Source organism: Sander vitreus, chromosome 1, assembly GCF_031162955.1.
Source record: "Sander vitreus isolate 19-12246 chromosome 1, sanVit1, whole genome shotgun sequence".
NCBI classification, from domain to species: Eukaryota; Metazoa; Chordata; class Actinopteri; order Perciformes; family Percidae; genus Sander; species Sander vitreus.
In genome coordinates this window covers 15397574-15417741 of record NC_135855.1, presented here as the reverse complement: position 1 = coordinate 15417741, position 20168 = coordinate 15397574, and positions in this window count along the sequence as shown.

Below are 20168 nucleotides of genomic sequence, written 5' to 3'. Positions count from 1 at the left end.
ATCTCCTTGTGTGTATTTTCTTGCACGCACATATGCAGTATGCATTTACACGTGTGTCTGGCATAGGCAGACGGGTTAACCCCAGGAATGCAGTAGCCTATAGAGCAGGAGGAAATTATTATACCACACGGTGCCACTGCTGCTGCTGGGCAGCTTTGCCCCTCCCTCCCCCCAGAGTACATACGGCTCTGTTGGCGCAATAACCTACAGTGAGATTTTCAGGATTGTATCATGGCCAATGTGGTAAAATAAAAATAAAAAAGATGACAGATAGAGAGTAAGATTAGGAAAGTAACTCCACAAATAAAAAAGGATTTGCTCGTTGGCTCAGAAAGCAGTGAATGGGGTAGCAAACACATACTGTGTTGTTTGTGATAATTAGTGCCTAGTGCCAAGCGTCCAGCTGCAGTAGGAGGGAATATGGCACATATTTAGTCCTTTAGATCCCTGCTTCATAGTTATACAATAGTCCACATTGGGTGCTCAGCAGTATTTAATACAAACTACTTTAGTTAGGAGTTGTATTCAGGTTTGAAAAGGCATTTTTTTTCTAATGGCGATTAGAGAGAAAATGACTGCAATAATAAATGGTGTTTTCAATAGTGCCTGATTCAAAAGTGGACTGTTGTAAATCGTTCTGTCTGTGTGTGTCTTTATACTCTGGCTGGTCATTAATCTGAACTATCAGGACTGATAAGATGTTTCTAAAGAGAGAGAGACAACTAAAAGATCACTCTCAGACTGATAGGTGTGTTGTGTGAGAGAAAGAGAGAAAGAGAAAGAGTGTGTAAGGCCATAGCACTTGAAAAGACCTTGAGTTTGATGATGGTCTTACTGCAGTCCTTGTAAATTGTAAAGGAAGCTCATAATAGACTTCTTATCTGAGCTGAGGAGACAATGAAGCCTGTGAAGAGAGAGGCCCAAATAAAGGGAACAGGTCTATGAGGTGGACAGATGGTGAATACTATTCCATACCTGTTCAAACAAGAGCCATTAAGCTTTGGCAGGGAGAAGAGAAAGCTGCAGATGAGATTCAATACCAGGTGCAGAGAGATGCAGAGATCACTTTCATAAATTTGAACCTGCACCTTTTATGCACAAATTAAATCTGGTAAAAATAGTCTAGTTTTGTTGAGTTACAAGCTACAAATGTTTTGCTTGCCAGTGCACTCTTTCAGTAAAATCCTAATCATCATCCTAATCAACACTGTAATGCTTACTCTGAGGAAGTCATGTCTTCAGTGATATTCCATTTATATGTAAAACTGTGTGTGTCTAAAAATAGTTGTGTTGATGGAATGGAGTGGAGTGTAATTTGAAGGACTTTGTAAAGTGACACGCTGTGGCAAAAAACACTTAATTACCCTTCAAGAAATTCATATTTTCTTTAGAGCCAATCAGTATGAGAGTCATCACCTTATTCATTTTGCATGCCACTTAGTGATTGGTGGGACTGATAAATTGAAAACATCAAGTTTAGTCAGATTATCTCTCGTGGCATTGGGTAATATAAAAACTAGGGCACTCAGCAAGCACAGTGTCGCAGATCCTGCCATTCAGCTGACTCAGATATGTCACATTTACGTGTTAAGAAACAGTTCTTCCCTCCGCTTTGTATTTTGCCAACATTGCATTTTAACTTAAAAAGTTTTTCATATGAAAATGCTCTGGGATGAATTGGGTAGAAAAAGAGGCTTTGTGAAAATACTCCCTATTTCTAAATTACCCAGATGACATGTCATGTGACTACTTTAAATAGTCAAATAATAATACAGTTTTTGCAGATTGCTTACACACTGAAATCAAAAGTATTACACAAGTATCAAAACCTTACACTCAAAGAGCAAAACATTGGCCCAGATGTGCACCACTATAAGCACAATGTCAGCCTCACACCTTTTGCAAAACAATACACACAGTGATTTGCAAAACACTAAACACACTTATTAGACACAGAAGCATATCATGATGTCACTTCCTTGCAATTTCAAAGCACTGACTGTCAAATAACCACACCTATGATCCAATCTGTGAAACACAGCCTTCAGGTGCACAAACACATGATTGCTTACAGTAATATCACTCTATTCTGGGTTGACCTTTCCCTCTACAATTATTGCAATCAGAATGTGTCTCTTTACGATCACTAGGGGGGAGTAGAGGCCAAGAAAAAAAGCTCTGGAAAAAAAAAATGACTGGAAGTGCCATTTTATGGTTCGCTAATAATTCTTATACCTGATAAAAAAGAGTTTTTCTAAATCAACCAAAGATGGAGGAAAAAAAACAGTGACCACAAACAGAAATATACAGGGTGTGTGAGAGAGAAGTTCAGCAGCCTAGTCAGCTTTGTTTTTATTTTCTCCTCTTGTGGATTGAATGGCAGTGTTATGATTGTCTGTAATGAATTCTGCCAGTGATATATATCTATATATATGAGGGACGGATTCAGCTGCCCCAGACTATTCTCCACTTGGCCTAATATCATGTCTCTCCTCTAAATGGCTGCTGTCAGAGATGTTCTTGAGTGTGTATATATATATATATATATATATATTTAACAACAGCAAGCATTGCCCTCTCAGAGACTGGCAGCCATTTGTTTCTGTGATTAGACTCTGCTGTTATGTGATTCCTTCCATAATCACCTCATAAACCCCTCCCGCCCTCACAAGTCACCCTTCCTCTGGCTCTCCCTCCTCCTCTCTCCTTCCCCCTTCCCCCCCATCCACTTCCCCCCCATCCACTTGCCTCTTGTCTCTTAATGTAGTGCATCCTCTCAACCTACCGCCCCCAGTATGTAATGTGGATGCAACTGGCCTATAAGAATGAGCAATGAGTGAGAGAAAACTGTGGAGCGTGTAGTGGCTCAGGGCACACGGTAGCCATTATGGGGCTAAAGCACCGCCAGCGTGCTTGATGAGGGGGAACAGTGGAGACTCGCCTTGGGACACTCCATTAAATTCCCCCTCTTTGTCTTTCTGTCTCATACGAACACACACAGAAAGACACATGCAATTCCCAATGGGTCTCTGGTGTGTTCCTGTACATGACTAAAAGTCACATCTTTCATCTGGTTCTATAGAATAACCCGTCACCTGGACAATGGTATCAGCAGCACCAACTTCTTCCCCATACCCCCAGCATTGCTCCATCCTTGCAGCTTTTTCCTAACTCCTCTTTGCTTTCTCATAAGCACCTCCCAAGAGGCAATATATTTAAAACCTTTCTAATAAGCAACATGGGAAGAAACAGCCTTTAGCTATTTGAAGTTATTGAGGATAAAATCTAACAGAACTGCCAAGTCTGTATTTCAAAGACCAAGCTAAACACAAAAAAACAACATTTTGGAGGCCTTTTGCAGTGTGTGGCACTAAACTATACTCATAAACCTCAGACAAAAGACAAAAATAAAAATCAATTGAGTTTCTGAGAAAGACTCGGAGGATCACCTTTCATAACTGTGGATATTGATCATGAATGATGCTTGTTTGCAAACAGTAAAAGCCAGGACTGCTTAATGTGGCTCCCTCATCACACTGACAATATCATTTTCAGCAGCGAGTTGGACATGTTTCCCAAAATATGTCTAAATGAGAAATGGGCCATGGAAATATCCATCTCAACTATTTGAGACACGTTCCTTGCAACTTAAAATGACCGGGTGGGGCTATCTCTCCATGTGCTGTTATTCTGTCTGGAGTAATTAACATGCTAATAGGTTAATAAAAGTCTTCTGGTCCTGCGTTGCCTTTGGAGTTGAAATATGACAAAGCACTTTTTAATGAGGATGTGCTAGTGTTATTGCTTTTTATTGGACTCATCTTTCATTGTAAAACCTTTATTGAAAAACTTTTGCAGAGGATTTCTATATCTCTTTCTGGGTAAAATAATTGAGTTCGACCAAAGAGTAATCATAGATTTAAATTATACTTTGAGGCAGAACCTTCATAAAGATAGCTAGGCAGCATCTTTACCACAGGTTCTCAATAAGGAATTGGAGGGTGGGGGTTTGGCTGTAGGCTACTGCAGTTTTAATTTATTATTCATTTTTTAATCACTTAAAACTCAATTTAACGCCATGAGACCTAAAGCTTCATTAATTCATTTTTGGGGGAAACTCAGACAAACACAGCCTGGCTATACCGTTGGTTTTTCTAGTTATTATATGTAACCAAATAATTATATATATATATATATATATATATATATATATATATACACAGTGCTTAGCATAAGTGAATACACTCATGCTAAAGTTGACTAAAAAGAGGAATAAAATCATCTTTTGGAAATTGATCTTAATGACATACACAACCTGATACAACCTGACTGATACAACCTTATCTATATATATATATATAGTTAAAATGATGGATCCCTCCAGGGTTATGGTCAGGGAGAGGTGTTAAATTGGGCCAGAACAATCCGGAACTGTGTTCTTAAATTCTACTTTGTCTATCAGCATTGCAACCAGTCATATTAGGAGGAAATTTGGCCCAGTGTGCTCTGATTAACACAGTCATATGCAGTTAACACAGTCATCGTTTTGTTTTAATGTAAACTGAACTCCTTGCATATCTCCTGGCGTTTGCGTTTTAATTAAATGAAATGAAATGTGCTGTGCATACTGTATATTGTCTACACCTCTGTGTTGTCTGCCTCGTTGATGTTTTATTCTACTGCTAGTTCTATAAGAAGTGTCATGTTATAAAACTAATATAGCCTAATAAGGCTTGTTGCATCTACTGCTGTTGTGTGCATTCTGTAGCTCTTTTTATTTATTGTCATTTTTGTTCAGTTGTTTGAGTTTTGTCTCTTTGTGGTTAATTCTAGGAAGGCTGTTGTATGTGGGGATGGTGTGATGTTGTACCACTAGTGTATACATTGGTATAATGCACTTTATTTTGTAACCTAAAGGTGCTTGAATTTAATTTAATAGTTCCCCTCCCATTTATTATTTTAATGAACCTACTTGTTTTACTTTTGTCTGAGTAATTTTTATTAATATTTTTTAAACTTAGGTAGCATTTCTTTAAAGTAACAGTACTTCTACTTGTGAGAAATATTCTAATACTCTTTCCATTCATGGATAAATACTGCACAGACTTCCAGAGTACACATTTTCATTGAGTTTGGCTGTAATACTAACCCTTTCACATTACACAGAGCCATTTGATTCAATGTAAATATGAGAAACATTTTTAGTGAAGTTTGAATTTTTTGCCATCAAATTGATCAGTAAGGAACCACTACTTGGTTATTTGAGCAACACCAGTCACTAAAAGCATTTAAGTGTAAGAAACAGGTATAGGTCCCCACTGGCAGAGTACATTACAGATGAGGTAGAAGAACAGCCCAAACACTTGTCAGCTCTCATGAGGAATCACCTGCACGCACTGTAAGCAGAGTTTACAGCTATTTTTCATCTGCAAAGGACTCAACGACATGAAAATAATGAATATCTGATCAAATTGCCTCCTATTCACTGTCTTTCACAGTGGCATGCAAAGACAAACTACTGAAGCTACGAATAAAAATGGGGGATTAAAGACTTATTTCACATCCCATTATGTTGCATTCTTCTGGATAAAGTGACTGCAGATTCAGAATACCCTGAACTACCAGCCATGTATTGTGTGTGTTGATGTTACAAAATCTATATAACTCATAATTTAAAAATCACATAAAGCTTTACTGACTGTAATAGTCAACTCAAAACATTGGCAGCACCCACAGACCATAATAAAACAACTTCACAAAGGGATTTTATGTTTGCTTTCATCACTGATATCATACACACTATGTATTTTTTATATTCTGTGTGTATTTGTGTACTGGCTTTGATATTTAAAAAAAATGATGTTAAAGCATAGGGTAACATAGGATCCAGTGAGGAAACAAAAAAAAGAATGATCTCCTTCCTGTCAGCATGGAAAAACATCTTAAAAGCACATTTAATTGACTCATATGCAAATGCATCTCTGTAAACCACAAAACAGATGATTCTTGAAAGTGGAAACAAATTCTCAATTCAATATGCTGGACAGCTCACATTTCTCCTGAGTTGACATCCTCAATATGATACTCATACATCTGTGTTCCTAACAGCATTTGGCATGCAGAAATTACTTTTCATAAAAATCAGTGAGGTCTGTGTGGACTAGAAAGTAATATATCGAGAACAAAAATAGCCAACTGAGCAGAAAAATGTGCTGTGTCTTTGTGCTGTTAATCATCATCGGATGGGCTAATTGATTTAATGTTGGAACAGGGGTGTGTGTGTGTGTGTGTGTGTGTGTGTGTGTGTGTGTGTGTGTGTGTGTGTGTGCGTATGAGCTTATATTCATGTGCTTACTTTGGGTCTGTGCACTAATTGTGTGTGATAAGGAGATATACTTGTGTTCTGGGAAGGCTGGGAGAATGTAGAGGACATCAGAGGACATCAGTGTGTTTTTGCAGGCCACTATGTTTCATTTGAAGCGAACAGTGCAGTAACAAATTTGCCCCCATCTACCAACACAAGCTGTTTCCCTTATCATAAATAATAAAAAATCGAGCTGATTGCAGATAAACCAGTCTACTTTAAGTTAGGTATTAACACATGAGAAATATGTGTACCATAACAGGCCAAAAGCTAAGTGTTCTTCCTTTGACACTTGCTGAACTTTATGTAAAATGATTACTCCCCAGAGAAAACGCACGATGCCATATCTGACCATAACTCGGCAATAAAACCAGAAGAAAGAGCAGTTTCCTCCTCCCTCTCTTACACGCTCTCCAACGTTCCTTTCTATTCACATCTAAATAATTCCCTATCATGAGTCCACCTGTGAGGATGGGTTGCTTTGGGAGTGCCCAGCTTGACTCAGAGTTTCTCCACTCATGAAATATTAACTCTAGGTTAAGAGCAGCAGAACCGTTGATCCTGACCATGGCTTTGAGAGTGCAGCATTTAAAGCAGCTCTGCTGAAAAGCATGACATGACAGGCATGTTAGCAAGGTTCCACATAAAAGGATACAGTGGAATTTGCATCGTAAAGCACTGCTAGTAGCTCTCTTCCAAATAAAGGGGAGTGAATCTGTTTGACACATCAAACTGACAGCTCGAGGTGAGACGTGCAAATTCCTGGACTCTGTGTGTGTTGAAGAGAAAAGGGCCAGAGAGGTGCCTCCCTTAGCATCTGCTGGCTTAACAGCCACTCAGGCCTCTAATGAGGGTCTCCGCCACAGAGCTCTCTTCACACCCCAGTTAAAGACACAACACTTGGTGAAATGGCTGGGTTGTTGTATTGTTTCTACTATGACACTGTCTTTGATATAGTGTGTGTGTGAGAAAGAAGGAAAAATAATTCATTGTTAAAGCTGTGATTACAACAGACTGATCGTGTGGGTACTCTGGGATGTAAGACAGGACAATCCGTTTGGATTTGAGGATTGCCAGGCTAATTGGGATTGTGCATGACAGCCTAAAGGGCTTGTCATACCATTTGTTTGTATTGTTCTTTGTCCGTTTCAAAAGACCTGAGTGTGACCTGCGTTTCCTTTTTGCTTGTGAAGCTACCTCACTTTATTTGGCAGTCCCTATTCCTTCACTACGACCTGTAAATTCCCATGACTAGTACTAAATGAGTGGGCAGTACGAATAGTAGAACGCGTATGTGTGAGAAAGAAAATGTAGTGCAATGCATAAAGGAAAGAGAAGCCTCTTTGGGCTGCTTATTCTAATACATTCTGAGGGTCTGCCCTTTTGGCAAAAAATATAGTAATTTCAAATCATTTGCATTGTTCAAGCTGTTTCCCATATGTTTGTATTGTCAAAAATAATCAAAAATATCAATTGCATTTTGTTTTCTGCAGTGCTCCATTTCAAATGTTTTTTAAATTCAATAATAAACATATTAGGCCCACAGGTTTAATAAGTTCCTTTGGAAATACACTTTAAAGGATTTTTCTTTTTTGACACAGCTACTCATGAGTGGTGAAGCAAACTTGCATCACCACAGTGACCACAGGGGCTACATTCCTCAGTTGGAATAAAAGTCACCATAGCATGTTCCGTATCTTCTTGTCTCATTAGCCGAGCATTCACTGCAGGTTCATTATTGTAATGCTGTTTATCTATTCTCAGTACTGCTTAACTTCATAGTTACAAGATTATCTGAGCCTGTCATCTGCCATAGCACATAGTTGGAGCAGGTTCTTGTCTGTGAATGACACATGATCCTGTACCATCTTTCCAGTCCCCAGGGTTTTATGAGCATGTAGTTACTGTGGCCAAGGACAAAACACATCTAGGAGCGAAAACACACATTAAGCAAATGTGTTCAAAATGCTGCGATTAGTAAAATACATACGACACAATGTAAAAAGAAATCCACTCCAAATTCAGAGATTCTGCCAATACCAAAACACAGGCAAATAAACATTCACTATTGACATATTTATATTTGAACAATACATTTGCGATTCTTGACTTGATTTAATAGACATAAAATAGTTGGATTAAAACATATTTCCTGTATGCCGATACAATCTGTTATCATCATCTGTGGCTAATTGCCATGGTGACTTAAAAGGATGTCAGCCTTAGTTGAGCTGTTTCGTATATATTTTTTTCAATTAGTAAGATAAGAGAGCAACTTTGCAGAAGAATCCAAATGTTTCCATTCTGTAATGAAGCGTGTGATTTAATTAAAGCTCTTGTGTTGCAGTGTTGATTAGTAATGTGGTCCAATGAGGCTTGCCATTTCAACAAGAGTGAATGTAACTGTGAATATTCCTGTATGGAATTCTGCGTAAATAGTAGTCCAATAATTTAATAATTTACTTTTGGACTATTATTTTGTGTTTGTTAAAGGTCCCATGGCGTGAAAATTTCACTTTATGAGATGTTTTAACATTCATGTGAGTTTCCATGGACTGCCTATGGTCCCCCAGTGGCTAGAAATGGCGAAAGGTGTAAACCGAGCCCTGGGTATCCTGCTCTGCCTTTGAGAAAATGAAAGCTCAGATGGGCCGATCTGGAATCTTCCCTTTATGACGTCATAAGGAGGAAGGTTACCTCCCCTTTCTCTGCTCTGCCCGCCCAGAGAATTTGGCCCGCCCATGAGAGAGAGAGAGACATCATGGCTTGCAAACGAGCGAAGCATGGCAGTTGGTCAAGGCCACAGGTGATACCCTGTGAATATGACTCTATTTGGAACAAGAGCTTTTCTTCCAAATATGGTATGCTCATGAATATTTAGATGAGACGCGCGCTGATTGGTTTGAGCGAACCCCATAGAAACACATTGGAGATGAGACAGCAGGTCTCATATTTCAGACACTGCAAAGTTATACATTGTTTGTCGGGCTATTTCGTTATTAAATTCACTTCTGAGACTTTCTTAAGCGAGAAATCAACTATATAAAGCTCAAATATGGGCATCTAACATCTACCCCAAGGTCTTATAAAGCTAACAATGGTGTCCGATTTCAATTTAATGAATTTTTTTGAACATTAGGGGTTTCGTTAGCTGCGACTGTCCCTTCAATCCTATGTGTACAGATCGCGGCTAGTTAGCTTCATTATAAGATTAACTGGAACTGGAACCTGCGGTAAGAGATTGCTGGCGTAACAAGCTCACATCACACACACACACCGGCCATTTAGCAAGAAGAGGGGCGCTGCAGGCCCTGGAGCTCTGTCAGGGAAGCGCCGTTTGGTAGTCCATTAACCCAAAAAACTGTGACTTTAAGCGGGTATGGAGCGCCGCGGGCTGCCAGCCGTGACGGAGCTCCATCTACCTCACAGCGGGCCAGGGTCTGTGAAGGAAGGCAGGCCGGGCGGCGAGGCAGCAACCCAGGCAGCACCGGCCGCTGAATGCCGACACACACTCGGATAAAATTTGCAATTAGCCATCAATTTTCGTAAAACGGCCCATATTTGACCTCTACATAGTTGATTTCTCGCATAAAAAAGTCTCAGAAGTGAATTTAGTGGTAAAATAGCAGATGAACAATGTATACAATTTCTGAGATCTGCGCGACCTATTCAGAAAACTACCTGATCTCAGATCAGTGGTGTAGCCTATGTAAATGTTTGGGCGTGACAAAGATAGAGACTAGAGCCAAATGAGGAGGAGCCGCCGAGTTGACGTCAACTCGGCGGCTCATTGAGATTCGCCCGTTTTCAGAGGCAGTTTCAAATTGTGAGATTTGCAGAGGAAAGAGGTGTCAATGGGATTTTGAGGTTCTATGTATGTCCTATTTACCCACCAAACTGTCGTTAATCAACTATGACAAGGTAAAATCGGTTTTGCATTCAATCACCCCTTTAATGTAAAAATAAAGTGTCCATCATCAACACACACACACTTCCCTTTGTAGCCTAAATGGCAGAGTACATACGTATGAAAATACAAAGATATTGAACAACATTGCTTATTTGTGACAATCACATAGCGACAGTAATCATAATTAGCAAGGAACCTTGTTTCACTTACTTCTCAAACATACAAGAACTTTCCTCCTGCTCATCCGCAGGCTCCGTTTGTCAACAACACGCTCACTTCCGTTGTCACTCACTTCCGTTGTCGCTTATGTATTTGTGTTGTAGCTTTTGCATTTGTGTCGTAGCTTTTGCTTTTGTGTTGTAGCTTTTGTGTTGCAACTTTTGCTTTTGTGTTTGTGTTGTAGCGTTTGTGTTGTAGCTTTTGTAGTTGTGTTTAAGCTTTTGTGTTTGTGTTGTGGCTTTTGTATTTGTGTTGATTTGTCTTGGCCACCATAGCATTCCATCTAAAGACAATCACACCCACTGTTTTAGTATATTCAAACACAGAAACTCATATTACAGAGGGCTATCAGCCAAATGTGGCTAAAAGTGGTTTATTGTGTTTTTCTTCTTGTACAGAACTTACAACTTTGTAGAAACTTATTAGAACTGGTTAAACACACCAGGGTGTAGATGTGAGTTGCAGCCTGCTGGATAAATGATGACTGCCGGCTAGTCTTAGATAGGAAACAGTCATTTTTGTGGCAGTTAAAGTCTTAGCTGCAGAAGCAGAAAAGGTCAGGGTCATATGGCTCCAATTTCACCCTTTTTAGTCAAACTCCAGGAATCAGAACCAAACCTAGATGGAAAACGTTCTGTAAAGAAAGGCATCTTAAGAGTCAGAGGTGAAATAGTTTGGAGACCTTTAATAGAATCGGCAGATGTTGTCCAGACATTTTCCTACAGTAATTTCCTATGGTTGTAATTTGCTCTACTTGTGTAGTCTATTCATTTAGCACAGCCATTTCTACTGCATTTACAACCTTATCTGATGGCAGCATTAATAGATTGGAAAATGAACTCTCCATGTGATATGGCATTTGAATGTATAGAATGCGTGGTGTAGGATCTATCATATGAATGACATTATTATTATTATTATGGTGGTAGATAGTAGTCTATTAAATAATTCCCCTCTAAATGCTTATTCTGCAGTAATGTGTGTGTGTAGAGTTTAGTCTTTTATGCTTGGGTTTAGAAGTTTATTGAAATGTATCGTTTTCAATTTAAATAACCTGATAAATATCAGCAATTAACAAATCAAATCAAAATCAAATCAACAATGTAAAAACCAGGGTGAAACATACAGTATAATCTGAAATGCGTACAAACATTAAACTCAGGTATTTTTCTGTGATAAAAGAAGAAGGATTAGTTTCAATTATGTGACAACTACACATTAGTTCAAATGCATTTTATTTAGGTCCACATTGGGTGTTTAAAACAGGTCAAGAAAACAAACTTGCATTTCAACTTACAATCAGATATGAATATTCCTAAAAGCTAACCTTTTTACTTACACACAAACTTACCCACTCTCCAGTAGATTAAATCATAAACTGGAAGAGGTCACTACCCTTTCATATCTCCAGATCAAGGGTCATATCATTGAGTACCAGTTATCTTTAGTGGGTCAAGGTGCGTTAAGCTATTGTGATGAAACAGCTCTTGGTTCAAACAAATGATCTGCTCGTGACAAAACACCGAAAACCAAGCCTGCCTTCACCTCTCTCACCTCAATTATTTTCCCTATTCACCTTCTGAGTGTGTTGGCTCCCAACACACACACACACACACACACACACACACACACACACACACACACACACACACACACACACACACACACACACACACACACACACACACACACACACACTCCAATTAGTTCCTTTAACGCACTTTGTATTGCCCCTTGACCCCTTTCCCTCCTCGCTAATAAAAACAGCATGACCCAGCAGAAGTATAAAATCTGATGCAATCACAAGTTAGAGAGCAAAAACAGCCTAGTGTGTGAAGAGTTTCAAAGAGCAGCGAGAATTATTTAATCAGCAAAACTAAAATAAGGCTGAAAGAACTACTAATACAGAGCCTCATTTAATTACTCATGATGGTGGTGGCCACACTTTGCAAAAGATAAGCTTTTGCAAGTTATTTTAACTTGGATTGAAACTTATTTCAAAATATGTAAATGTAAATTATCACACTGTGTTTGCAGTTTTTGCCAGATTTGAGAATTTTATGAAATTTATTTATGATCTTATTTCATCACAACTAGACCTGAAAAAATTGTAGCATCTGCAAAGCTAGAAAATGTTATTTTTTTCTCAAGAGAGTTTCACTTGTTTTTGGATATAAATCTTTTAAAATACAAGTACACATATCGGACAGACAACGGTTTTGAGACCGTGGCACAGTTGGGCTTTTCTGTTTTGCTAGACTGTTTTATTCTTTGTTATATTAGACTGTAGTTACCTGGCTTTTCTCTCCATTGCCTAGATCATCCTCAGTTCTGCTGAGATTCATTTCCAGCTGTGTGCTGACCGGCCAAGTGCACAGTCAAACAGCTAAAAGGTGTTTTCCCTCCAGATGCACTGTGGGGGAAAGTTGCAAATTACACTTTTTCATTCTATGCCTCTCTACACCGCTGCCCAGGTGGAAAATAGGAGTCATCCTTCTGAGATATTCAGATACTGTAAAACCATATAGACTGCTGGGGTCAGCCCCATCCTGTCTTTCTCACTTCAATGGATGCACATTTTGTTAGCCTGTTTACACTGTTTACGTGGTAAAATTAACAAAGGTAAAGTGTGCATGTGTGGTCAGAAGAGACACTAATACAGCCTATATTTTATATATAATCATATATATATATATATATATCATAAATAACAGATGTCATGGTGTAAGCAGCAAATTCAATTATTGATCAGCCTTAATGCCTTAAAATAGGGCTGACAAGGCAGAGGTTTAATTTAAGCTCACTATAATTTGCAGTGGAAATGGGAGGTTTCCAAACAGCCAAACCTCATTAGGAAACAGCATCATGACTTACTGTGGAAAGAGAGAGCCACAGAGACAAAAAGCGAAATATAAATTGGTGCTATCCTATAATTTTACTGGTGTACCTACTGCTTCATAGAAACGATCAATGGCACCCTTCGAGAGCGAATTAAAATTTTATTTCGACAGCTTTTCTTAACAATGTGCTCCTGCTATCACACTTTGATGGTCATTAAGAACTAGCTTCAGGCACTGACACATTGTGAACGGCAGCATAGTAGCACTACTAATACTATCAGTAAGTAATACAGTTAAAATGGAATTTATTTAACAGTAACTATTTTATTCAACTAAAGATAATTGTTCGATTAGCTGCTTAAGTTCAATAATTGACAAAGCTAAAAAATGGACAAGTCAACATTGACTGGATATTGTGGCGCTCTGCAGAGGTGTAGCTTGAAAATCTAAGCTCTGTACATTATGCAGTCTGTGGTCCCCCTTTTTCTCCTTAAGGCCCTGCACAAACATGGTACACCCATGGGTAATTTCCAAACCGTCCTCACCCAAAAAATGGCTGTATAGATTGATTGTGCAAACAGCTCATAACGTTTGTTGTTAGGCTGCAACCTTTAGTTGTTGCAGTAATAATTGCGGGAGCAGACAAGGAAGTAAGGTGACAAAGTATAAGAGCACCAAACTCAAAGGCAAGGTTGGGTTCTGCATTTTGGCCTATTATAGTTTGAGTATTTTTTTTCTTCCAACAATAACAATATAATTTTGATTAATAATGTTGCAGATGCAGATAGAAACAAACTTAATTTAAAACTTCCTGAGGGTACTCCTCAGGGTGAGGCCCTGTGTAGTTAGTTTGGTTTAATGTAGGACATTAATTATAATGGTGCACACACTGAGAACTGTGAAGTTTATTTTCTCCTCCATTTGGACAATCTCCCTAGAACAGTGATGTGCTATGCAGTACTATCATCATACTGAACACAGTAGTAGTAGTAGTAGTAGTAGTAGTAGTTGCAGATCAAGTGATTCCCTCTGGCCCAGAAAGATGTTTTGTCATACACATACATTACAAAAGAAACCGCTGTAAACTAAGAAAATGTCCTGAGCATCACATGCATTAAAAAAATATGCTTTACTTATTACAACTATTAGTTAACAGTTTTGTAAAGCCTCCAAGAGCTGTGTGAACATATTGATTGTGCATCAATCATGCCTGCTGGCAGTCAGCCAGGTTCAGCCAGAGAGAGAGACTAATGTGAATGCATTATGGCCAAAGACAGCAATATCCATTGGTATGAATGGGGCGCCATCTTGGAAGACCTTATCCAAATCTCATATTCCATCCATTATTTGGAAAGTATTTAAATATAGATAGCTGGCTACTTCCTGGAGGATATTAAATTATGAAATAGCTGTCTTACTGTTGTCATTGGCTAGTGCTTCATCACACCATTGTAGCTTGGAGAAAGTTTAAGACTGCCAGCTTGGATTTTAAGTGTTGTATCTCCCAGAGCAACCTTGTGTTGTGTATGCATGCAATGTTGGGGCACATCCAAGAATAATTAATTTTACCCTTCAAGACAAGAGTTTTCTGTACAGAGCATGTAAAAAATCTTTAAATATTAGATAAATGTCTCATTGCCAAGTCCTCATTCCTCAAGGACAAAACAGTTTGATTATTAGTGAGTTCCAAAGCAACTCATATGCCTGATCCAAAGAAGATTAATTTGAGCAGGATTTAGCCATTCTAGCGGCATAGGAATGGCAATATGGGTCAGTGGGTCGGTCAGTGTGTCGGTCAGTTGGTCGGTCACTTGGTTGGTCAGTCCACCACTTTCGCCCAGGCTGGAATATCTAACCTACAGGATGGATTGGCATGACATTTTGTGCAGATGTTCATTATCCACAGGGGATACATCCTTGATGTTGATGATCTCCTATTTTTTCCTCTAGCACCACAATAAGGTTGACATTGGTGGTTTTGAGTGAAATGCTATGCAATTTGGTCCAGACATTCATGTTCCCCACAGTAATAACTTCTTTATTCACTGACTTTTTTATTTACTACACTGAACTTTGGGTTTTGTGCTAATTAGCAGATGTTAGTTTGCTGACATGAAGTTAAACTAAGATGGTGAACATGTGTAACTGCTTGACAACAGCATGCCAGCATTTTGGTTGTGATCATGTTAAAGTGCCAGCTTAGGCATTTAGCTCAAAGCACCACTGTGCCTACGTACATTCATTCAACCTTTATTTAAACTCGAGAGATCATTGACGGGCAGCCCTCATTCACAATGACATTGAGTTACAAAGGCAAATAAAACAACACAGAGAAGGAAGCAACACCATCATAAGAACCAACACCGAAAAGGAAAAACAATGTGATAAACAGATCAGGACAACCAGGATGCAAAAGAAATACTATGTAAAGCAATTACAAGTAGAAGTTTAGTGGTCCAAAATCAGATTTCTAAAATGTCCAAAAGGCACAAGTGAGTTGATTTTAAGGAAGTGCTTTATTTTGTTCCACGAGTCAGGTGCACTAAAACTAAAAGAACTGACTGAGCTCGTGGAACATGAAGTAAAAGCCAGTCAGCAGAGAGAGTCTGATCAGAACCCTTTGCATGACAAAGTAGTTCTGTATGGTAAGATGGCAGGTAAGATGTTTTCCAACAAGGGCCTTACAGATGAGTGGAATATTACAATGGAGTGAATACCAGTGAGTATCACGTCTTTCTTGGAAGACCATCCAACCCTTTTATATAAAATAAAATGATGTATACATAACCGGTTATAAATCTCAAGGCAGAATGATAGACTGAGTCTAGAATGCGTGTCTATAAATACATCACTATAGTCCAGGACTGACATGAAAACTGCCTCAACAACCCTTTTCCTACAACACATGGGAAAGGTGTTTTTATTTATGTAAAAAGGTGACTGGCAGCTACAAAATGTTTATTGAAGGCTAAACTAACCTCTTTATTGTCAGACAATAGACATTTATTGACCTTGATTTGGGTAGGAATTGAGGAGAAGTTGTTATTGTTATTAGAATTTACAGCCTTCCAAAAATGTGCAGGATTTGAATATGAGCTAGAGACTAAGTCCAGAAAGTATTCGGATTTGGCTTCCCTCACCATAGATGTGCATCTGTTTCTGAGTTGTCTAAAAACCATCTAATCGGAATTACTGCCAGAGCCTCTAGCAAGGGACCAGGCTTTGTTTCTCTCCATTAACAAATTTAGATAGGTCAGTGGTAAACATTACATTATATGTCACTTAGCTGACACTTTCATCCAAAGCAACTTACAATTGCTATATATGTCAGAGGTTGCACGCCTCTGGAGCAACTATGGGTTAAGTGTCTTGCTCAGGGACACATTGGTTGATGTATCGCAGCGGGAATTGAACCCAGGTCTCCCACACCAAAGGCACATGTCAAATCCATTGCACCATCACCACCAGAGGTTTGATCTATTTTTTTACTTTGTGCTTTTAAAAAGGAGCATGTTTGTTTATGGCTGAGAGAAAGGTCTTGATTAAATAGTCCAAAGCCAACTCAGTATCTGGAATTTCACATGTACGACAAATAGCACTATGATGGAGATCATTTAAAAAGGTAACACTTTACTTGAATGTATCAACATATATATCGACATAATCGTGAATAAACTATGACACGACACTGTCATGAATGTGTCATAAACGTTATAAACAAGTCAAACGTTTATGACTTCTGTCATTAAGTGTCATTCGGTTTTTGTCATGACAAGTTGACATTGTTTGGGTTGTCTCGATTATGGCAACTTGACATTAATCAAAGTGACATTACCAGAAGTTGTCTTGGTCATGACAAGTTGACATTAAATTTGTTTGGGATGTCTTTGTAATGACAACTTGACATTAACCAGGATGACATTACCAGAGGATGTCTTTGTCATGACAACTTGACATAATGTCATCCTGTTTAATGTCAAGTTGTCTTAATAAGGACACTCAATGTCAAGTTGTCATGACAAATACATCTTCTGATGATCATGTCTGGAGCTAGTGGCAGCTGAAGGAGGCCTGTACATGGCTGTAGACTCTTTGTCTAGCAGCTTACATAGGCTATTTATTTTGCTTAATACTAAACACTAAAGAGTTAGTTCGGATACACCAAAATCACACAACATAAAAAAAAAAAAAAAACATCAACTCCCGTGTTCTGCAAGATAAAATTGCTGTTTTTGTCAATGGAGTCTGGTGGCTTTGAAGAGAGCATAGATAATGGCTTCAGTTCCCGTCGGAAAGAGCTGTCTTGCGGCAAGGTGAAGTGTTGAAAATATTCTAAATATAGTGTATACTTAAAGGGATACTTTGCCGATTTTACACCAGCTCTGTGTCTGTGTGTGTACAGATGAACGGCTTCCCTCTGTGGCACCAGCTCATCAGTTCGTTAGTCTAACATTTTTTTCTCAGACACAGAGTGATACTTATTGTGCAAATACGTCATATTTACGTATTTACGCTCGATTTGAGCTACCCGTTGAAAAAAACAAGATAAACATGTTGTTGTACACGAATCAATAGATAAAAAATAACGTGACAATTACACAAACTGCCGTGAGACCGTGTTGTTTTATAAAAGCAAACGATGCTGATTGTTGGTCGGCAATGGGTTGCAAACCAGAGTCTCTGGCTTGTACATCCAATCATCCACCCAGACCTCCTCCCTTAGACTTGTTGTTGTGGTGGTATAATACTTCAGCTATGTAAACAGGACAGTCATTTTCTTAACAAAAGGTTATTTCTCAGGAAAATGTAAACAAAAGTAATTTTAAGCTTTAAACAAACCACCAAATGCTGGTGTTTTTCCTCACAGAATTGGCTGTCATGTTATCATGTAGTTTCATGACAAAACAGTAACAATTAATGGGAAGAATGGGGCTGAGCTTACTGAGAGATTAACATGAGGCTGACATAGGCTGGATGATAAATCGGAAATTTATCATCATCAAAATTCTGAAGCTGTTATAGACGTATTTTTCCCATGACATAATTTCAATAATTTATTCCTGTTGATAGGCCTCCTTTCTCCTTAAAAACATTCTACCGTGTGTGTAGTCACGTGACTTCGCCCGTAAAATGGGCAATTAATCGTGATTTTGATTTTAGGTCATATTGTGCAGCCTTATGCTGACATTATGACCACAGTGACTCAATGGAGAGTGATCCGTAACTCTTGAGACTCTGCTCTGCTGAAAAGGAAAGAAACAAATACGTTTCATATTGCCAGTGGTGCACACCACCACGCTCACATCCATTCTGCCCACACGTGTGAAATTAAAGCTATCACGACTTTACATCTGACTGAGAATGCTATTTCTCTTGATAAAACATTTCAGCAGCAGAAGTATCAGTGAAGACACATTTTCTCTCCCCTTTCTCACCTAGCTGTCTCGCAAAATTAAAGGCGGAAAAGCCCAAAAAAATGATGTTCGAATATTCCTTCTGTAAAACACATAGGTTTGAATTTAGAATTTTTGTAACCGCCCCACAGTAGTATAGTCTATGTTACGCAGGTGTACGCCCTATACCCACAAAGAAAGCTCCAGGATTTCTGTATACCCACTTAGAAATGCGCAAGGATTTGTAACAACATAGTTTTGTGACAGAACTTTCACTTCAGCCATTTGTCATCGCTAATAGAGTGACGGTGGATGCGCTCAGAGCAGACAGCTGTTCGCAATCAGTGCAGAGAGTAAATTAGCAGTGAAGGTGTCAGTTGGTAGTAAATGTACAGGGTAAGTATTCTGATAACACATACCCAGTCATTTGGAATGCCCTTAATTATGTGCAAATGCATGTACTGTATGTGTTATTGGGTGTGGTGGTGCTTATGGGGTGGACGGGTGTGGGCGATTTTGGGGGGACTACACCACAGCACAAGGGTAATAGCAACATTATGCATGTCAACAAATAGAAATGGAGGGTGAGCAAATGTGAGTGTGTGCACGCATATGTACACCAGCTTGTGTGTATGTGTGTATGTGTATCCATATTCATTAGAAGTGCGGAGGAGAATCCAATAACGATTGTGTCAGTTGAGATTAAAGAGGTTGACCTTTGGTGACTTCAGGTGTAGCAGGGGTGTTTGTGTGTGTGTGTGTGTGTGTGTGTGTGTGTGTGTGTGTGTGTGTGTGTGTGTAGAGGGGTGGAGATTTGATGGTGAAGTGGCGGAAGAAAGAAAAGGGAGGGAGGGGAAAAGGGACACAGGAATGTCACCAGCAGATATAGACATTGCCTCATCCAGTGTGGCTTTTCCCAGGTAACACTTTTTTATTTATTTTTTTAGCAGGTGCAATGCAAGCTGTTCTTTTGACACATGTGGGAAACAATGGGAATTGACTGAAGATCCTCATATTTATTCTAAGGTTGAGTTTCAAAGTAACAGAGAAAGAAAATAAAAAGAACTCAAAAAGAGAAAATATCTACAAGTGTAGGTAAAAATGAATTTGCTTATGAAACACGGTGCATTAAAAACTGCATTAATTGATTCTTTTTGGAACAAGCTGTGAACAAAACATTATTATCACCTCATAAAGTTGTTATGGAGAATGTGTTGGAGAACAATGGTCTTGAGGGAAATATCTGGCTCTTTTGCTGCTCCTTTATGTACACCAGCTAGTTGCTAACTTTGTCTTTCTGGCATACAGTGGGTTAATCAGAACTTTTTCACTGAATACAGATGCCTGCTGCAGATGGAAACGAAGCTGAAAGATGTCCGTGGGATCATCAAGGAGAGCATTACAAATAGTTCGATGACTAATGAAATAGCGCTGCCCACAGT